This window comes from Pteropus vampyrus, unplaced genomic scaffold, assembly GCF_000151845.1.
Source record: "Pteropus vampyrus isolate Shadow unplaced genomic scaffold, Pvam_2.0 Scaffold9, whole genome shotgun sequence".
Taxonomy (NCBI): Eukaryota; Metazoa; Chordata; class Mammalia; order Chiroptera; family Pteropodidae; genus Pteropus; species Pteropus vampyrus.
In genome coordinates, this window is record NW_011888790.1 from 9175793 (window position 1) to 9196120 (window position 20328).

The 20328-nt window shown below is 33.6% G+C and overlaps 1 protein-coding gene and 1 pseudogene across 1 annotated transcript in view; both read right to left on the reverse strand.

Moving 5' to 3' along the window:
- The window catches only part of KCNC2 (potassium voltage-gated channel subfamily C member 2), a 178110-nt gene that overhangs the window by 139802 nt on the left and 17980 nt on the right, over positions 1-20328 (reverse strand). The window lies entirely within an intron of this gene.
- On the reverse strand, positions 827-945 carry LOC111730182 (annotated as a pseudogene).

Below are 20328 nucleotides of genomic sequence, written 5' to 3' on the forward strand. Positions count from 1 at the left end.
TAAATATAATGCATTAAAAGAAAATCATAGGTAAATGCTAGAATGACAGAATGAGAAAACTGCACAGAGAAAATAACCTTGAGGTTAACATATGTAAAAATGCATGAATTTTAAAATAAATAATAAAGGTTTGTAACTAGAGTCACCTTAGCAGAGTGGTCTTTCTTCCACTGAACTGAGTTGTAACTGATGCATTGTATTTAAACAGCTTTATGCTTTTGGCTCTTATATTTTTTCAAAAGTACAGCTAAGAAAGATTGAGTTATTAAATCATTCATTCCACCAAATAAATTTTTTATTATTTTCATTTTTTAAATCCTCTTTTTACATATATCTCCTATTTTATAATAGAATTTAATCATGGTTGTATATATGACAGTATCTCAGATTTTCTGACTCCCTGATGGCCTTTAATCTATAATGCATAAAAAAGTTATGTTAAATCCTCAATTATCATTTCTAATTTTACTTTAATCTCTGCATTTATCTTCCATATTAGAATGATAACTCTTTGCTAAAAAATGTATAATATGAGACTGCTAAAGACCAAAATGAGATCCATATTCAAGTAATTTGGAATTACCCTTCCAAAAATCTAATCTTTTCTTGCTGTTCATCATTTGCTCTGACAAAAATGAATGCAGCTTATTTTTTTATAATAAATGATTTGAGAAAAACTGAAAGGCATGGCCGTGTTGGGCAAAGCAATCAAGCATTGGAAGAAAAAAATCTATTATTTTTTATTTTTAGGCGAGGCAATTTTTGGTTGACCTCACAGATTGCAAGGACCTTGTCAGTTTACGATCCCTTACTTTTCTACTTTTTATACCTACAGCACCTGATCTTCCTAAGTGGTCTCCCATCCAAGTACTAACCAGGCCCGACCCTGCTTAGCTTCCGAGATCAGATGGGATCGGGCTTGTTCATGGTAGCGTGGCCATAGACTATACTGATTTTTAAATCTCAGTTTTGAATATTTACTATGTGTCAGTCTAGTTGGTGTACACAGTAAATATATTCTGTAAGAATATAATCATAATGGATTATTTATTAAGCACTTGTCTATTTGCCAGGCATTATGTTTATTCCTTTACTAAAGCAAAATAAAAGCTAACATGTATCACCATATAGAGAATTAGAGAAGCTGATTGCTCAACATCATAAAGAAATTGAAAAGTGGTGATGCCTGGCAGTAGACCCAGAGTTGGTGTAATTGCTATGCCATATAATTATCAATTGCATGGTTTCCATAGACCAGCAAGTTTCATATAAATGTATTAGAAAAAATAAAATTAGGTGAAAATTGAACAAAACACAATTGTTTTCAGAATCACAAATGATAAATATAATCTTTTGGTTTTCTTTTATTTTGACAATTGTATTTTCTGTTTCTGACTAAAACCATATTGGCAGAAGGAAGATAATTGCTCATATATAAAATAATTCATTCCCTCATCAAACTTATTCCCAAATAATTTTGTAATCAGTAGGTGTTGTAAATAGCATATCAGCCTATGATTATCTAGAAAATGGAATCTGTTCAAGTATATTTAATATAGCCAAAGTAAATATTAAAATCTGTTCAATATTCTGGAAACAAAGTTAACACAATTTTCAATTGAAGATTTTCTTACTTGGTTTAGGCTATAGCTATGACTATTTGTAAAGATTTGCTCACAAATATAACCCAAATAGTCAGACTAACAGAAAGACTTCCCTTTGTAAAATGTCAGATACATGATATTTTTAATCCTCAATGTTCCCTTAAGATAGGTGCCAAAAAAAAAGAGGAAACATTTTTTGTTAAAGTTATCTCTCCCCTAGACAATTAATTTACTACATATAGTCTCTCTTTCTGAAACCCAGAGACAAATGCAATAATAAATAAATTATAGTAATTAAAAATATCTTTCAATAATAAGGCTAGTTGAGCCTGCCTTTGTCTGAGGCCTTGATAGTTTTTCCCAGGTAAATCTCTTTCCTAGCAACTGGCACAGTGCCTGGCACATGGTGAGCACTGAACAAAAATATTTTTTAATAAATAGATGAATCATTGACTATCACAAAATAGATACAAACTGCAACTCTGAAAAATAGTTGAATTAATAATCATCAATGAAATAGCTTAACTTATTCAAAATTTATAGCAAGAACTTCAATTATGTTCCATTACTAGTGATAAAATAATGTCATTTAGGATACAAGATAAAAATTCTCTCTTTTAAAATTTATGAAATCAAAAGATATATACGTAATTTTCTTAACCAACTAAATTTCATTTGTACTTTTTCTTCACTGAGCATCAAGGTAAAAAAAAATAATTCAGAAGGACTCTTAACCAATACAATTGGTTTCAGGGTATTTTCATTTCCTCATCTCTTGAGTTTCATTTTTAACCTTTAGTACTTAATATTTCCCAACAAAAAGGTCATTTTAAAGAGAGTAATTTTCTATTATAGATTTTGATCAAATTTAGGTTAAATACTATTTTTCTCATAGCTGTAATATTTTTCCAACCTGGTTTCTTAATTTAATCAGGATATCAAAACGATAGCAAATGAATATTCTAGATTATTAATTAAACTTCATTAGAACTCTCAAATATTATTACATACATGGCTAAATTGTCATAAAATGGGTGCTGATACATAAAACTAATTTTTCTAATGTTCTTGAATATAATAATTAGATGACTATCTTAATCACTCTTGATGCTCTCTATGACACATGGATTCTTGAGTCAATATGAGAGAGAGAGCAGAAAAAAACTATCTTCTCTTGCCTCATTCTCACCAGAGGAGAGATGGCAATTTTGTAGTACTATTATGTAGTCTGAAAACGTCTCCTATTGAGACACAATGAATTTTCCTTGATGTAGTACACATGTTGGCTCTGGTTCACTCAGATATGAAAGTGGTCATTTAAATCAAGCCTTCACTTGGAGTTTGAATCCCTCAAAGTTCTTCCATTCTCCTGTTCTTGATATTTATTGGTATATGTCTTCTCAGTTTTTGGAAAATAAAGTTTATTCCTGGCAGAAACCCACTAATATTTGGTTATTTATTATAAAAGAATTCAAAAAGAATTCTCTCATTTGAGTTGTCAACATATTTCCCTATTGGTTCTATTGAATTAACTGTGGTTGTGTACACATTGCTGATCTGTGTGAATGTCTATTTATTTGACCTCATTGAAAAGATAGCAGAGAAGAAAAAGGTTGGAAAAAAGAAATGAATATCAGATTAATTCCTCCAAGCTGGAGATAGCTGGAATAAAGAAGTGCAAAAAAACAGAGAGGCTGTAGTATTCAAGTGCAGAGGAAACTTCTTCCTGCCTGCCATCTAGAACCACCAGGAAAACAGCAAGAGAGGACAACCAGGCAAGTGAGAAGCAGAGGAGAGCCTGTGTACCTGAAGGCCAGTGAAGACCACAGCACTGGACATCTCAGCCAGAACCCTAAAATGAAATTACACCCTCACACAAGGCTGGGCCTAGAGTGAGATGAATGAGGCACTCGCCTCGAGCACAAAATGAAAGATCAATTCAACATACATGTACTAAAGGTTTACTCTGTCAATATAATTCTAGGGTCTGCCTCTCTCAAATAATCTCTTATCCCAAAAGATTAAATAAGTTAAAAAATGGTTAAACTGTAAGTTAAAATAAGATAAATATCATTAGGGAATTATAAATCCCTATGGGGCTCAATAAAGAGATTTCATCTCTGGGAAATTGTATCTAGGGATTACATCATTGGTGGTATATTCTACATAGTTTCAGTCTTCCCCAGGACACAGAAAAATTGAATGTCCGTTTCTTATTTGGTTGATGGGCTCAAGGGACTATTTCTGGCCAGTGAATTGTAAGAGCAGAGATGTTTGTTAATTCCAGGCCAGAGCATTTAATTGCTAATGTAAGACTCTGCACAGCTCTCTTTCTTCCCCTCTGGCATCTAAGAAACTGGCTTTGAAACAGAAGAGCTACAATTAATAGGACTTCTCTGCTACCCCACAAAGTCCATGTTATATGAACAGGAAATAAAACTTTGCATTTAAAGTCTCTAAAACTTTGGGATTTCATTTTACTGTGGCATAACATAGCCTATCCTGAGTGAAATGACATCTAGTTTAAGTGTTCAAAAGCAGTTTATGAAGAAGGTTGCCAGATAAAATTCGAAAACTCCCAGTTGAATTTGAATTTCAATAAACAATTTTAAAAAAAAAAGAGCACATCTATCCCATGCCATATTTGGGACATACTTATCCTAAATAATTATTCATTGTTTATCTGAAATTCAAATTTGATTGGACCGCCTGTGTTTTTACTTAATAAATTTTACAAACTTATTTATGAAGGCAGTGGTATCTGAGACAAATGTTAAATCATTAATAGAATTTTGACACGTAGGAAAAAAATAAGTAAATTCTCAGCCAAAGACCAAAAAGTACAGGAGAATATACAAAGATTAGAATGTCTATCTTAACTGAAGTACTGTATACCTGGAATGGCAGGTATCTGTACATTTCGCTATTTCCTAGGGTTCCATTACCTGATATTACTATCATTATTCTACATGCTTGTCCTAAGCACTATCACTATGCCAGCCCTTCCTCTCATCCAAGGTGGAATGGGACTGAAAAGGTAGTTTGATATGTAACTCATTTCTATAACCTCATCCCTGGTGAAAGCCACCATCTCTTGAACCACCAGGAAAACAGCAAGATTGCAAGTATTCTTACAATAGCCACCTAACCTTGATTCAGCCCTTGTTCTCATCCTTACAATGTATTTCAACAAAGCGACACAGTGACCATTTTAAAACAGAAGCCAGGTAATGTTATTCTTCTGCTCAAAATGTTTCAATGGCTTCTATCTGACCCAGAGTAAAAGTTAAAGGCCTTACAATGATTGGCCTACAACAGCACATGTTCTGCACATCTCTGACTTTATTTACTACTCCTCCTTTCTCACCCTGTACCAGCCAAATGGCCTCCCTGATGTTCCTGAAGTGCACCGGGCACACTCCCAGCATGAAACCTTTGCACTTGTTCTTGTTTCTACCTGAAAACACTTTCCTCTATTTTTTTGCACAGCTTGCTACCTTACTTCCTTCAAGCCTCCGCTTAAATATTACCTTTCCAAAGAAGCTTTTTCCTGATGGCTATGACACTGCAACCCTCACCTCTTATCAAGTATTTTTCTCTATACTTTCAACACTATGTAATATCCAATATATTTAATCATTCATTTATTTACTGTCTACTCTCCCAACAAAATGTAAACTCCACCAGTTTAATTTTAGGCACTACATTTTCTTATTCGTAAGATTTCAAAAGTAAATCTTGTGATTATTTATCTTTAAGAAAAAAACATAGGGGGAAAGCTTCATGACGTTGAACATGTCAATGATTTCTTGGATATGACACCAAAAGTACAGGAAAAAATAGATAAGTTGGACTTCATCAAAATTAAAAACTTTTGTGCATCAAAGGAAACTCAACAGAGTGAAAAGGCACCCCACAGAAGGAAGGAAAATATTTTCGGTCATATACCTGACGTGGGAATGACATCAGAATATATGAAGAACTTTTATAAGTCATCAAAAAAAAAACAAATAACCTAACCAAAAAAAAAAAAAATTCCATAAAGAATTCAAAGACATTCCTCCGAAGAAATATAAATGACCAATAATCACATGAAAAGATGTTCACCATTACTAGTCATTAGAGAAGTGCTGATCAGAACTACAAGACACCACTTCACACTCATTTAAAATAGTTGTTTAAAAAAGTAAATGTTGGAAAGAATGTAGAAAAATTGGGAACCTTGTGCTTTGCTGGTGGGAATGTAGAATTATGCACCTGCTGCGAAAAAGGTATGATGAATACTCAAAAAATTAAACACAGAATCACCATATAATTCAGGGATTCCACTTTTGGATATAAATCTAAAAGAATCAAAAGCAAGGATTTGAACAGATATTTATACACCCATGTTTATAACAGCATTATTCACAAAAGCCAAATATGGAAGCAACCCAAGTGCTCATCAATAGATGAATGAACAAACAAAATGAAGTACATACATATAATGAATATTATTCAGGCTAAAAAGGGAAGGCAACTTTGACATATGCTAAACATGAATTTTACGCTGAGTGAAATAAGCTATCACACAAAAAAAACAAATATTGTATTATTCCTCTTAACATGAGATTCTTAGAGTAGCTAAAGTCATAGAGAAAAAAAGTTTAATGGTGGTTAAGGTCTAGAGCAAGAAGGGAATGAGATGTTAGTGTTTCATGGGTATAGAGTTTCAGTTGGGAAAGATAAATATTCTAGAGATAGATGGTAGTGATAGTTACACAACAATGCGATTATATTTAATAGATAAAACTGTATACTTAAATATTATTAAAATGGCAAATTTTATATTATATATATTTTACCACTATAGAAAAGATAAGCTGATTTACACTCTTTATAGCTTCCAATTAAAATGCCCTCTTAAAAAGAAATTGGTAATAGCTCTATATACTGAAGAAAAAGAATACAATATACCGTATCCCATGGCGCTGTCCATTAGTTGTCATCTTGGTGAGAAAGATAAGAATCAAGAGATTTGCTCCATTCTTCCTCTCCACTCCTGTTCACACTCATCTCTCTTCATTGAGAAAACCCTCTAAGCCCTAACAATGTTTTAATAATCATGTAGCAATCTTTCTTCCTGATAAGTTCTCTTTTTCTCAGTAATTTTATGTTACAAGCTTTTAATATCCTCTCAAATATCCTATTCGACTCCTCACCTCCTACTTCATTATAAAAACCAAGGCCTCAGACATGAAATGGCTCATCTCTGGCCCATTTAAAATTTTATCTAACATTTAAATCTAATACTACCCGATTATCTTTATTCTCAGAGGAAGTATGATTCTTATGCTATTCATTAACACTTTCACCTATATTCACTCATTCATTTAAGGAAATATTAATTGAGAGCCTAATCTGAATCATTTCATTTTCTGCCTTTTCCTTGACCCATTTCAAACACTTTTTTTTTTTTTTTTAAGTTTCTTGCTCTCTCCTGGCTTTGAATACATTCAAGTTATATCCAAACTCAAACAATATCCTCCCTTAAAACCAAAAATCCACAATTCTCTGAATCTGCAACTTCTTCTTACTAGAACCCTATCTTCCACTTTCCTTTCTTAGGCAATTTCCTTGAAACAATATTTTATACTAGACTTTCCAATTTCCTTTCATCCCACTGACACTTCAGCTCACTGGAATATGGAATCTTCCCTTATAGAAATTGTTCATTTAAAAGTTATCAATAATCACCATGTTGACAAATTGACTAGATACTTTTCAGGCCTCATATTACTGCACTTCTAGGCTGTACACGTTATGCTGGCCTTTGTTTGGATTCCTTAGAAATGTTTTACTCCAATAGTTTGATATTTCTTCTATGACCATATCTTACCTCCATGGCCACTTTACCTGAGGCTACTTCGTGACTCCCCCTCTGCCCACTCTCCACATTTTATTGTCTCATAGAGTTATACACTTGATGTACTAGTCTTATTATTCTCCATGCTTGTCTTAGGCCATCTAATCCACGCCAGTCCTTCCTCTCATCTGAGCTTCAGGCATATATTCAAATGCTTTATGGACACGTGCATCTGAATGTCGCACAAACATCTCAAATTCAACATGCCTAAACAGTACTTACCATCTGTCTCTTATGATCTCAATCTCAATTAATGACACCTGACACTCAGACCAAAACCTGGGTGTCAAGTAACTCTCTATCTTTCACCCTTTACATAATCACTTAGACATCGTGTTAAGATTATGTACTAAATACATCTTAAATCTAAGTCCCTTTTTCATATTTAGTTGCATTGCCTTAATTGAAATAATCATCATAAGCCCCATAAATCACTTGTGGATCCTCCTAACTCCTTATTGCCATTCTTGCCTTAATTTCTATAAACCTATCCTTCTCACTAAAGAGTGATCTATTGATCTGATCGGACTGTGTCTTTCCCCTGGTTTAGTTAACGATGAATCACTATCATCTCAACTTCAGAAACAGAATGATTCATTTCAAATGATATTTTAAATTTTTAGAATCTCTTTGGAGACTAATTTAGCAATTCTGTTAAAGGCCATTAAAATGTTTGTGACCTCTAAAACCAAATTCAAATCATCCTAAGAGTTTGTCCAACAAAAAGTTCAAAAGGAAAGAATATTTGCATTTTCAAATATGTCCTTATTACTACTATCTCAATAATCTCAATAATTTAATTTATAATAGTAAAAAAATCATATTGATAGAATATTGTATCTCATTAAAAATTGGAGAAAGGAAGATTGTATTAAGAAAGTGTTAAGAAAGTTAAGTAAAAAATGCTCCAAATTGTTATACAGTGTTATACCATTACGATATGGCAGCAATGAAAGCAATTGTTTTAGAGTATATTAGTTTGCTAGAGCTGTCATAAAAATATAGCACAGACTGAGTGACTTAACAGAAGCTATTGCCTCGCAATGCTGGAAGCTTAAAGTCCAAGCTAATTGTGTCAGCATAGTTGGTTTTTCCTGAAGCCTCACTCTTTAGCTTGTGATGGTTGCCTTCTCCCTATGTGTTCACATGGTCATCCTGTGTTGTCTGTGTCTTAATCTCCTCTTCTTATAAGGACACCAGTCACAGTGGATGAAGGCCCAACCTAACAACCCCATTTTAACTTAATTATGTCTTTAAAGGTCCTATCTCCAATAGTCACTTTCTGAGGTACAGGGGGTTAGGGCTTCAACATAAAAATTTGGAGAGAATGAAACTGAGCTATAATATAGGGTAATAAAATTGTAGGTGAAATCTTTTTAAAATAATTTTAAGCCTTATTAATATTACAATCAAGTTTTGACATGAAAAACATAAAAAAAGAACTATTTTCCAAGAAAAGCTACTATGGAATGAAGTGAGAATTAAAGGGAAGATTTAATAAACTTATATTAGGTAATTTAATTTAGTAAAATCTAATGTATTCCCTACTTCCTGGAAAAAAAGGACAACAAAGAAACACTGAGAAGAGGAAATGCTATTTCATGAATAGACAGATGGTCCAGGAAATATGCCTATAATTCTATAAGCTTACTGTAGAATCTCAGTAACTATTATATATTTATATAATGCAATTATATGTATCACACATTTTTTAAGAATTGTTGAATTGGAAGGAAATTTGTAAATTATACAAAGTAAGATGTTTTCAGCTGAAATCCTCAATAAGTTAAACTTGCTTAAAATATAGAGAAATTCATCTTAAATTTTATGAAAACCAGAGGAAGGAGAAGCTTCAAGGTTGGTTATCTCATCAGCTCAGCAAGGTCATTACGTGGCTGGGTTCATTCACATGTTCTGATCTAATATCCTTTGCATTCATTTCATCCTTCATCAAACAAGTTTCAGTCATCACATCAAAATATAAAGTCAAAGAAGGAAAATTAAGTTCTCATCTTGAAGCGCACTGTTTGGAAAAAGAATGTTTTCTCCAAAAATGCCCTCGGAGACTTGACCTAAAATGTCACTGTTTTATTGAAAAATTCACTGACAAGAGAAATGGGATTGTTCTTGAACCTGTCAAGCCCAGGACTATGTCTGGGTGGGGGTGAGCATTATCTGAGACACATAGCTGTATACAGAGAATGATGGCTACTTGAAAAAAACTGAGATTCTCTTATGAAGAAGGAAAGTGAGGAATGGAGGTAAACAACAATGTTTTTTGTCTTGTATATTAACACACTAAAGGTGATATCGAGACAGATTAAATCCCTTGTTTCAGAACTCAGCGACTAGGCCTGCCATTGATGCTAATTTCTTCTTGAATGTGAAGTACTCAATGAGAATACTTGTTAATCCTCTCAACTTTCATAACATATCTTATTCCCAGGAATACATGTAGACCAGACATTAAATATTAAAGTAGTCAAAAGACTTCCACTTTCACCACAATCTCCATCTATGCTTAGTGATACAGTTCTAGAAGCATCGGTCTATTGGCTCTCACTAGAAATTAGACCTTTTCAAAGAGAAATCAACTAGAAAACTAATTGATAGGGATGGCAAAACTATCTTGAAGCTCTTAGCGTAACCAACATTGATTCTTTTGGCAGGGTCACTGCTGGTGAATGCAAGGTAGAATGTTTATTTCTTAAAATTGTTTCTTGTTGACTGTTAAAATTCTTTTCAAAACTTCATTGTAAAGAGTATCCTAGATTTGGAGTCAAAAACCTCAAGTTTGAAAACTGGCTTTCCAGTTTAACAACTTTGTATACATGGAACTATTCAGAGCCTTGTAACTCCCAAGCGGGAATTTAATCAAACAAAACAATAACAATAAGGAAAGTATCCCACCTTAAAAAAAAAAAAAAAAGGGTCACAGAACTGCACTGAAATAAAGTGAGATAATATATATGAAAGCATTTAGAACACAGCTTAGCATAAAGAAGATATTTCTGCCTTTGATATCAAAGGATCCAAAGTGCAAGTGTGGAGCAAGTAACTCAGAGTTAAGACAGCCATTTCATAATGATGTAAGCATTTCAGCACATCTTATTTAGACAGAGAAAAAATATCAGGTATAGCAAAGTTGTGAGATCAATGGGCTAATAGATCAGGAAATAGACACCCAGTGCACGACTATTCTATCTTTGGGCTTGAATGTTTCATCTCTATAGGAAAAAAAAAAAAAATAGAAGAAAATTTCACTTCAATTTTAGGTATGAAAAACAGAAATATGTACACTAAAAGAAAGAAAATAATGAAGGAATAAGAATTAAATCCCATGATTTGAAAAAGTTTCACCGACATGTTCCAATAATACTTGATGTAAATACTACTACATAATTAAACAATTCGATTCTAAGGTTGAATCAGAGCACTAATAAAAGTTAGGCTTTCTGCAGGAAATGATACAGTATTTTATTTGTCTATAAACATTTAGAGAGTAAATAATTTTCAAAACATGAAAATCAATTGCACTTTGGAAAAAGACCACTTGTCATTTTTATCAATTTCATATTTTATCATTTTTGTTAAAATATAGAAGTGACCCTGACAGATATTTTTTAAATGTTCCTTAAATCAGAGATCAAGAAGAAACTTACAAAACCTTAAAAATTTTTCATATGATTGGATATCAATTCCAATTAATGAGAAAAAAGATTTAAACTCAAGATGTTTTATTCCACTAGATGTACTGATCTTGGAAGCTAAGCAAGATCGAGCCTGGTTAGTACTTGGATGGGAGACCACCTAGGAATACCAGGTGCTGTAGGCCTTTAAAAAAAATTAAAAACATAAAAGGTTAAAAGAACTTACTATAAAACTCAGCGGCTTCAAAGCTTGGTGTAATTTTTGGTAATTTTCAATGTCTTCCATAGTGCTTTCTGATAATTCATGCCTTTCTAAAAACATCAATTTCTTCACAATTCTCTGATTTATTCACACAAAATTATAGAATTGTTCTTATATTTTCTGTTCTTTTTCTAACATGTTGAAGTATAATACTTCAAAATAAATACTTGAAAAAAAAGAGCTTTAGGGAACAGTCTTCAAAAACTAAAGATAAAGAGGCTGAGTAAAGTAAGGAACTTAAAGGATTAGTTTCTAGGATTCCCATGAAAGCGGAAGACAAAACTCAAAGGTCAATTCATTTAAAATGCAACTGAGTTATGATCCCAGGTACAAGAATTGAAGACTTCATTGAATTTTAATAATTCCTCATCATTATTTAAGAATAATTAACTCTGATCACAAAGTAAACTGCTTCCCTACAACACTATTTTTCTTAACAATATTATTTTTTCAGTTTTTTCAGTGCTTAAATCATCCTTTTTCTAGTCTCTGTCTACACAGGACATAACTGCATATCTACAGCAATGTAGATATAAACAATCTTAAACCACATTATAGAGTAGCAACAATTATATTTAATACTTTTATCTCAGCCTTTGATTCCTTCCTGCTCCCACTAAGTCTATGGATTCTACCTTTCATGGCTGCTAAGGGCTCCCCACTAAAATGCTACCACCTGACCTTTCCCAAAGGCCTCTCATTCTCTGAACCATTTGAAGCCATTTAATTAATTAAAGCTTCTCCTTTCGCAGAGAAGCAACAGAGTGCAATGGTTAAAAATGCAGATTTGGTGACCTCACAGATAAGGATTCAAATACTTCTCGATGACTTTCCAGCTATGTGAACATGGGCGAGTTGTATAACCTCATCAGATCTCAATTTCTCCATCTATAAAATGGAGATCATTGTGCCAGTATCATAGTTTTATCAAAATGATTAATAATAATAATTATGTGAAGATTTAGTTCTTGGTGCTCTGCATCTCTTGAATCATTTAATCTCCATTACGAGTCTATCAGGAAAATATTATCAGATTTATTTTCAGATGAGAAAACGGAGGTAAAGGGAGGAAAAGGACCTTACCCAGAGGCACACAGATGGTTAAATGATAAAGCTGGAATTCCCGCACAGGTAGTTTGACTTTCAATTCCCTGTTCCTTCCACTAAGCAACAGCTGCCTCTCAGGCATGCTTTAACAAGGTGCTGTGCGTAAGTACACAGCGCTCTGCCTGACTCGTGGGAAGTATTGAAAACGTGATACTTTTTAAGATCTGCAGTCTCCTACTTAAAATCCTGAGGGCCAGATGTATTTCAGAAGTTTTTAGATTTTTGATTTACCTTTAACAGATGTTATGTAACACCTCCAGCAGGTTCTGGGGCAGCACCCCATAATCAAGCACATTAATATTTCTGCAGCAATCAAAACATTTACACCTAGTGGGATAAAGACAACTATAAATAGTCTCACCTCACTTCAGGACAAGCTTTATTACAAATCAGTTACTAAAAAATGTTCTGTTTCCACAGGTTTTCGGATTTGGGAATTGAGGACAAGAGACTATGGGGTTATTTTGTGCTAGGCACTCTGGGTGCTAAGGACACAAGACGTCTAACAACAGTAGGACAGAATGATTATGTTATGATCCCAACCTGTTTTCCCAAAACAGATCGTTCTCAGCTTCTTACATCTTCCAGACCCTCACTGACAGTGCATTTAGCAATCGGATCATTAATTCCTGGTAGTATTTGTGGCTGAGAAGAACCCAATGGGTTGGTTACTCCTCTCAGGAGACATATTTACATGTTAACAGAGACATTCAAAAATCACAATGAATTAACTGAAAGGAATGGCTCTACTACCAGAAGATTTGTTTTGTTTTGTTTTGTTTTGTTGGCATTCTAACAAAGTAACATGTTGCAGAGATTGTGGTACCCTTCAACTCAAATATTCTCTACAGACTCCCCAGTCCTCAAATCTGAATTTGACAAATCCTTTGTGCTAAGCAAGTAGGAGCTTCTATAACCATGATGACTTCTAAAACAAATTGTGGTCTATTAAAGAAGATATCCACCATAATAAAAATATTAAGCTGTCTTTTCGGTGCCCAATCCAAAAGAATAAAAATACTATACCACTGCTTAATGCACCAAAATTATCAGTCATATTCAGGAACGAAGTACTCCGTTACTGGAAAGACCTGGATATGACAAGACCCTAGAGATAAAGGCATACTACATTTGAAATTTCTGCAAGACACTGATGTGTCTTTGAAATACTATCTACGTATGTTAGGAATTTTACATATGTTAGAAATTTTAACATAATCATTATGCTTCTTTTCAAGTTCATCCTGAAGATGGAATGATATCTCCATCTTCTCACCATAAAAGGAATGTAAGAATATAAAATGTCAGCTCTCCTGAGTTGGTCCCACAACTTTAATACCAAAAATCTGTTTTACACTGGATTTTTACTCATCAAAAAAAGTAAAGCTGCTACTATTTTTCCCAGTTAAAAGAAAAAGCCCAGATTGTCCTATAAAAAGTGATTTTGTTTTTAAGAAACCTGTAGTCCTTCGAGTTTTCTATAACTGTGTTCACTTCTACATAAGCGAAAACTGTGTGACAGTTAGGCATAAAGGGAAGTATACTAAGATGTTCAAATAGAAAAATCTTGTTTAGATTAGTGTAATGCATCTTTAACTGGCTTCCCTCCTTCCATTCTTGTTTTTTTCATATGTATTCTTCAAACTATAGCGATGATATTTCTAAAATGTAAAATGGATTTTGTCGCTCGCTGCTGCAAATCCTTCACTAACTTCTCATTGCTCTTAAGATAAAACCAAACTCCTTTACCTGGCTTATCAGGCTCTCCAGTTTTCATCTGCCTTTGCAAACACATCACCCTCTCTGTCCATTCTCCTCCTCAGATTATCAGAGCTCTGGCCTCACTCAACTTCATTCTCTTCCTCGAGAGTCACACTCACCACTTGTCCACCTGATGCCCTTCATCTCACAGCTCGCACACATCCCTGTTCACGCCTACTTCTCCTAATCCACACTCCGCTTTCAAGAATCTATATAAACTTCAGTTCCTCTAGGTTTTCTCTGATCACCTTGGCTTTGTTAGATCAATTTTCTATATGTTCCCAATATACTCCCAATTATAACACATATCAAATTTGACTGTAATAATTGGTTCAACTTTTTTGTATGGAAATCTTATGAGGATTCATATAGTATCTTCTATAGCCCCAATAACTAACACAGAATCTTCCATTTTGTAGAAACACAAAGAATGAATAACTTTGACAATTATGCATGCCTTTGTAAGATCTGGATATTCTTTGTACTATTCAAGAGCAGATACTTCTTAGTATGAACTTAATCATCTAGTTGAGAGTCTCCACAGGTGTCGCTTGGCTTGGCTAAGAAAACCTGAGTTAATAGCACTGGGTTTAATCATTAACAAGAATAACAACCTTTAGATGAGTGCCTTCTGTGTGAAAGCAATTTAGATATTTTTGTCACTTAACCCTTGCTGCATATCCCTTTTCAGCAAGAAAATAAAGGTAACTTCCTGGAAGTCAGTATCTTAATTGGCGGAGCTGGAATGTAAACTCAGGTCTAATTCCAACAAGGACTTCTTCCTTTAACTACCTTACATTGTCTGATAGAATGTGCTGACACACAGTATTTCTCTCCTGAATAAGAAGATGTATTAGTCCCAGGCCCAGTTATCTCTTTTAATTATCTCATAGCACCTGGGAAAGATTATATTAAAAATATTCATTCAGTCCTGTATGATGCACTGATTGAGGAGCCATTCATGTACCTAAGTGCCTGCTTGTGAAATGGTATGTGAATCCACAGAGATGGAGCAGAGTTTAAATGCTTGTGGTGGTTATTTGCCAAATCCTCACTCTTCAGAACCAGGGCTGAGCATGGCTGTGACAGGCATAATTCCCATGAGAAAGGTTTAGTATGTAAATATTCATTAACAGAACCATCTAGTGCATTTTTAAGAAAAACACTGGGCTCTCCCTCACCACTCCTTTTGTGCCTCTGTACATTACTCAAGCCAAAATGACTGACTTGTGGGCACCCTTGAACTTGAGGCTTTCCCAATGTGGTGTTCTCAGCCAGGAATATCTTTTTATTCTTGTCCTGTCTACGTTGAATTTATCATTTAAGACTCAACTCAGGTATTGGCTCCTCAAGGAAATCTCTCCTGACTCCTAAGTTTGTGTTAGATGCTCAGTCCATTGGTTCCTAAAACATTCTCTGTATCTCTCTCCTGAGTTTATCAAATTATATAATTGTTTACATGTCTGCTGCATCCCAAACCCCAGTTAGACTGTGTGATTCTTCAGGCTAGAAATAATCTCCTCACCAAGGGCACTTAGTAGGTATGAAGCTCAATAAATATCTGATCGATGAATAAATGAAGATTGATTTGGCTATTTAATTTTTCTCACTGATATTCTTTGTGATGTTCATCAGATTTTAGACATTAGAGGTGAACTTTTTAAAAATAATTTTACTAATTCTTTTAAAGCAGAAAACTTATGAAATTCCCACCCTGTTACATCTTCAATGCTAGGAGCTTCACTTGCCATGCTGCTGTACCTTAGAAACATGCTTTTCATAGCTATTATGTTCATATTTTTGTAACGTTTATAAATGATCACTGAACAAAATTTGGAAATACATAATTTTTAGGATGAAAAGTAAATGATCTCAAATCTATAATTCAGTTATACTATAACTTTTTACTAATTCTCAGCATTTATTCACCACATAATTAAATTATTAATAATATACCAAATGAGTAAAATTTAAACCCATTATGCTAATACTTTAGATTAATTATTTTTTCATATTACTAAGATATTTTCATAAAAACATTTTTTACAGTAGATTAATACTCCATATTGTGGATTATCATAGTTTGCCTATATCTCTTATCTCTCTTTGCTGGAAACCAAAGTTATTTCAAGATTTCATTACTGTAAAAGAATTATACAAGGAAACTTTTGTGCAAAAATTAGTTTCTTCATACCTAATACACTTTCTTATAATTAATGCCTAAAAGTAAAATAACTAGATTGAGAACAATTGTGCCTATTTACGAAGCTAATAGCATTTCACCAGTCTTTTCCATGATTGGAAGAGTTGCTGTTAGTTTGCATAAAGATATTCTTATTTCCATGTCATTTTCTTTTTTGTCCTTGATTCCTTACTCTATCATGGGATCACATGATCAAAACCATCAAATGTTGTCTTGAAAGGTGGCCAAACTCAAAGGCACACAGAGTTGAGCTAAATCCTCATTTCACAAATTAGTGTCTTCCCATCCCAGTCCCATAGTTTTACTTAGATACATGCATCATAGGTGTCATTTCCTTTCATGAGCCATTTTAACACATTTACTGCAATATGCGACTCTATTGCAATGACTTTAAAAACACACAAATCAAAACTCAGATAAACAACTATATGATCTTCCCCTTTTAAAAAGTGCTCCGAAGACAATATTTTACAACAAAACAGATATCCCATGAAACTGAATGTTTTGAGGGGGAGGGAAATTGAATAACAGGCAAGTTTCCTTTTGTTTCAAATGGAATTTCTCAGAGGTTTATACACCATGTGCATTGTGAATCAATACCTGGAGGTAGAATATGACTTATTTCTCAAACAGAATTTGTTTTTTATGATGAAGCCTCTCAAAGAACTGTGTAATGAAGAACACTTTTGCTTAGGAGATTATGCCTTTAGTATGACATAGACATTGTTTAAAACATTTTTAAAAATCTTCTGTTGGAACTGACTTCAAGGGACCATTTACAAGGCACTAGAAAATCAGTCTTATGGAATTAGTTATAGAACATGCTCTTTTGTTCCAACCTCTTTCTTTATCCTGGTTTTCTCAGCTGTATTCCTTCACCTGCTTCTTCCTCACTTACTGAATCATGGGGAATCCACAGTGAGGCCTGCTGGCACTGTTGGGAGGAGAATTATTCGCAGAAGAGACACAGCGAAAGCCAAATTGAAGGCAGAAGCAAAAAGCAACCTTGCCAAGAGTATATCACGGAGCAGACTGCTTAATTTAAGTTTAATTGCCCACAACTATTTCCTGTCTGCAAATGCCACAATTAATAACAAATATAATAACCTTAAGACTATAAATGAAAATTATGAGAAATCAAATTGTCACAAGTTAAGAATGCATATAGTCACATATTTAAAAATATGCCTGTAATAAAAAGATGAATGTCTACATAGCAGTTACTGACTTTTCCTCAAATAACAAAGCCTTTGTCTGCAATTACTGAGTAAAAATTAAAAGCCATCTCTTTTGCAACAGTCATACCTCTTTTGACTAAAATATTCTAGGCAAAGGCTATCAACATGCAGACAGAAGTTGCATGAAAAGCAACAATAAGAAAAAAATAATACAGGGTCATTAAAAATATGTTTGTCCAATAACGTTTGAATGAAAATTATATTAAATTTTACCCTTTCTCCATCTCTGTACCACAGAAATCACCTCTGGCAAGTACCCACCCATCTTTGCTACTGTTCTGGCCATGGTGTCACTGGATAGGGGGAGGAACTATCTATTTCTATTTGAGCACTGCTTCAAAAATTAGAGCTAGAGCTATAATAGAAACTGTACAGCACCATGAACATGTTCGATCAGAAAATTTGGGTAGAAACTAATGCTAAAACAGAAAAAAAGACTGCCAAATGAGAGCACCAAAACTTTCTTTATGGATTCTCTTTAAAACACAATGTACGGTTGCCAGATTTAGCAAAAAGCAATACAGAACATCTACTTAACTTTGAATGTCAGATAAAAAAACAAATTTTTTAGTATAAGTATGAGCCATAATTTACTACACATATTTATACTAAAAACATTTATTGGTTGTTTATCTGTAATTCAAAGGTTAGTAGGTATTGAATTTTATCTGGCAACTCCACAGTCATAAAAACATAAAAATGATAACACATTACAATAGGAAATTAAAGACAAAAATTAACAATATGCTAGAATCCAGGAAAAGTTTCTACTAATTAAAATACATATTGGTGAGAATAGTTAAGAAATGATGTTCAAAGCAGCCTGTGCTCAAACTTTTGAAAAGGTGGGTTGTAGGGAATGAATACTGACCAGGATTAAAGAAATCTAAAACCTCCACTGAGGTTAAAAGTCATAGTTGGTGAAGGTTTCACCTCTGACTAGGAAAACGAACTTAGCCAAAAAATCAACTCACCAATAACCTTTTGAGAAATGGGAACTACTTAATAAAAGAGAAGTCTACCTCTGCAAAAATATTTTTCTTAGTTGTATCTCTTTTGATGCAGGAAGTGGAGAGAGTTGCCATGGTGGTTATGTTCTCCAATACCTGTGCCTTGTTCTTTATCATCTAACAACCACTCCAGGGATCCACCAAGCTGAGGGAAGAGAAGAGACTTACAAGTGCTTCCCTCAAAAATGCATTTGTAGGTTGAAGCAGCAGAAGCTTTTGGAGTGTTGCATACTGGGAAGTATCTCTCCACTTACAAAACAGTCAGTTGGCCAGTCTTTCAGGAGACATTTTCTTAAGTACCTATCCCATACCAGTCTATCCTAGGCATTGGTAATTCATTAAAGAAAAGTGATCTCAGTTTCCCCTGTGCCTCTTCATCATTCACTCCCTTTTACCTCATTCAGAGAAGTAGGCAATGGTATCAGAAATGATATCTTACTTCATTTCAGTACAGAGTCCAAACAGTGCAATTATGGTCAAGGCAAGATGGAAAGTTGTCAGCTGTATTCCACAGCCTATTTAAAAAAATACAAATAATCTTCAAAACTCTCTACCACAGTCTCCTGGATTTTCTACCTATGATCCAATGAAAAGAGGGTCTCCTGTTCCCAGACAATTATTAAATAGATGTCACCAGTTATTAGACTAAAGATTTTGTACATCACCCTGTCCTTAAGCTTAATGTAATAATAATTAACATAATAACAATATAATAATAATTTGTAGATAGTTTATGTTAGGCATTCTGCTATACACATTAAATGCATTATCTTACTTAGTTCTCAAATCATTTAATCCTCATAATACCCATATTATGAGGAGGTTCTTTTACAAATAATGAAACAGAAACTTAAAGAAGTTAATTACATCAGCCAAAGTCATGCAACTAATACGTCATATGGCCTTATCCAAATCCAGATCTGTCTGATGCTAAGATCTGTACTTCTAGTCATCACGATAGCTGCCTCTAAAATGTAGATTATGCTACAACATAAATGGATTGTGAAGAAATTCAGGACAATTCTGAGTCTTGGCTACATTCCAACATTAAGTATAGATCCATCTCAGCTTGTGAGATGGAAAAACTTTGAGGGCAAGAATACCAAGAGAATTGTAGGATAAGGGTGGAAGTAGAAGTGGAATCTGCAGCAAGAGATAAGTGAAAAGGCATTCCGATATTTGACAGTAAAGTTCTTTCTGTAAAACTGCCTGCTTCAAGTTCGCCATAAGACATAGTGATTCAACAAAAGCCTAAGCACAGAAGAGATTGAAAAATAAATCGATAAATAAAAACTTAGAAAAAAATGAGAACTGATCTAAATGAGAAAAGAATCAAACAATTTAATAGAATGTACAAATTGGCCAAAAAACCAGAAACATAGTAGAAAATTAAAATATAAAAAATATATTAAAATATATTAACTGTGTTAAAGTTAAAATATATTCTGTTGAATATAGTAAAGAACAAATTTGACACTGCAAAAAAATTAGATAATCATAAATGTAGAAGAATACTTAGGAATTTTTACAAGACTGAAGTAAGTAAAAACACAAAAGTGATGAAAAATGACAGATAAAATAGAAAAAA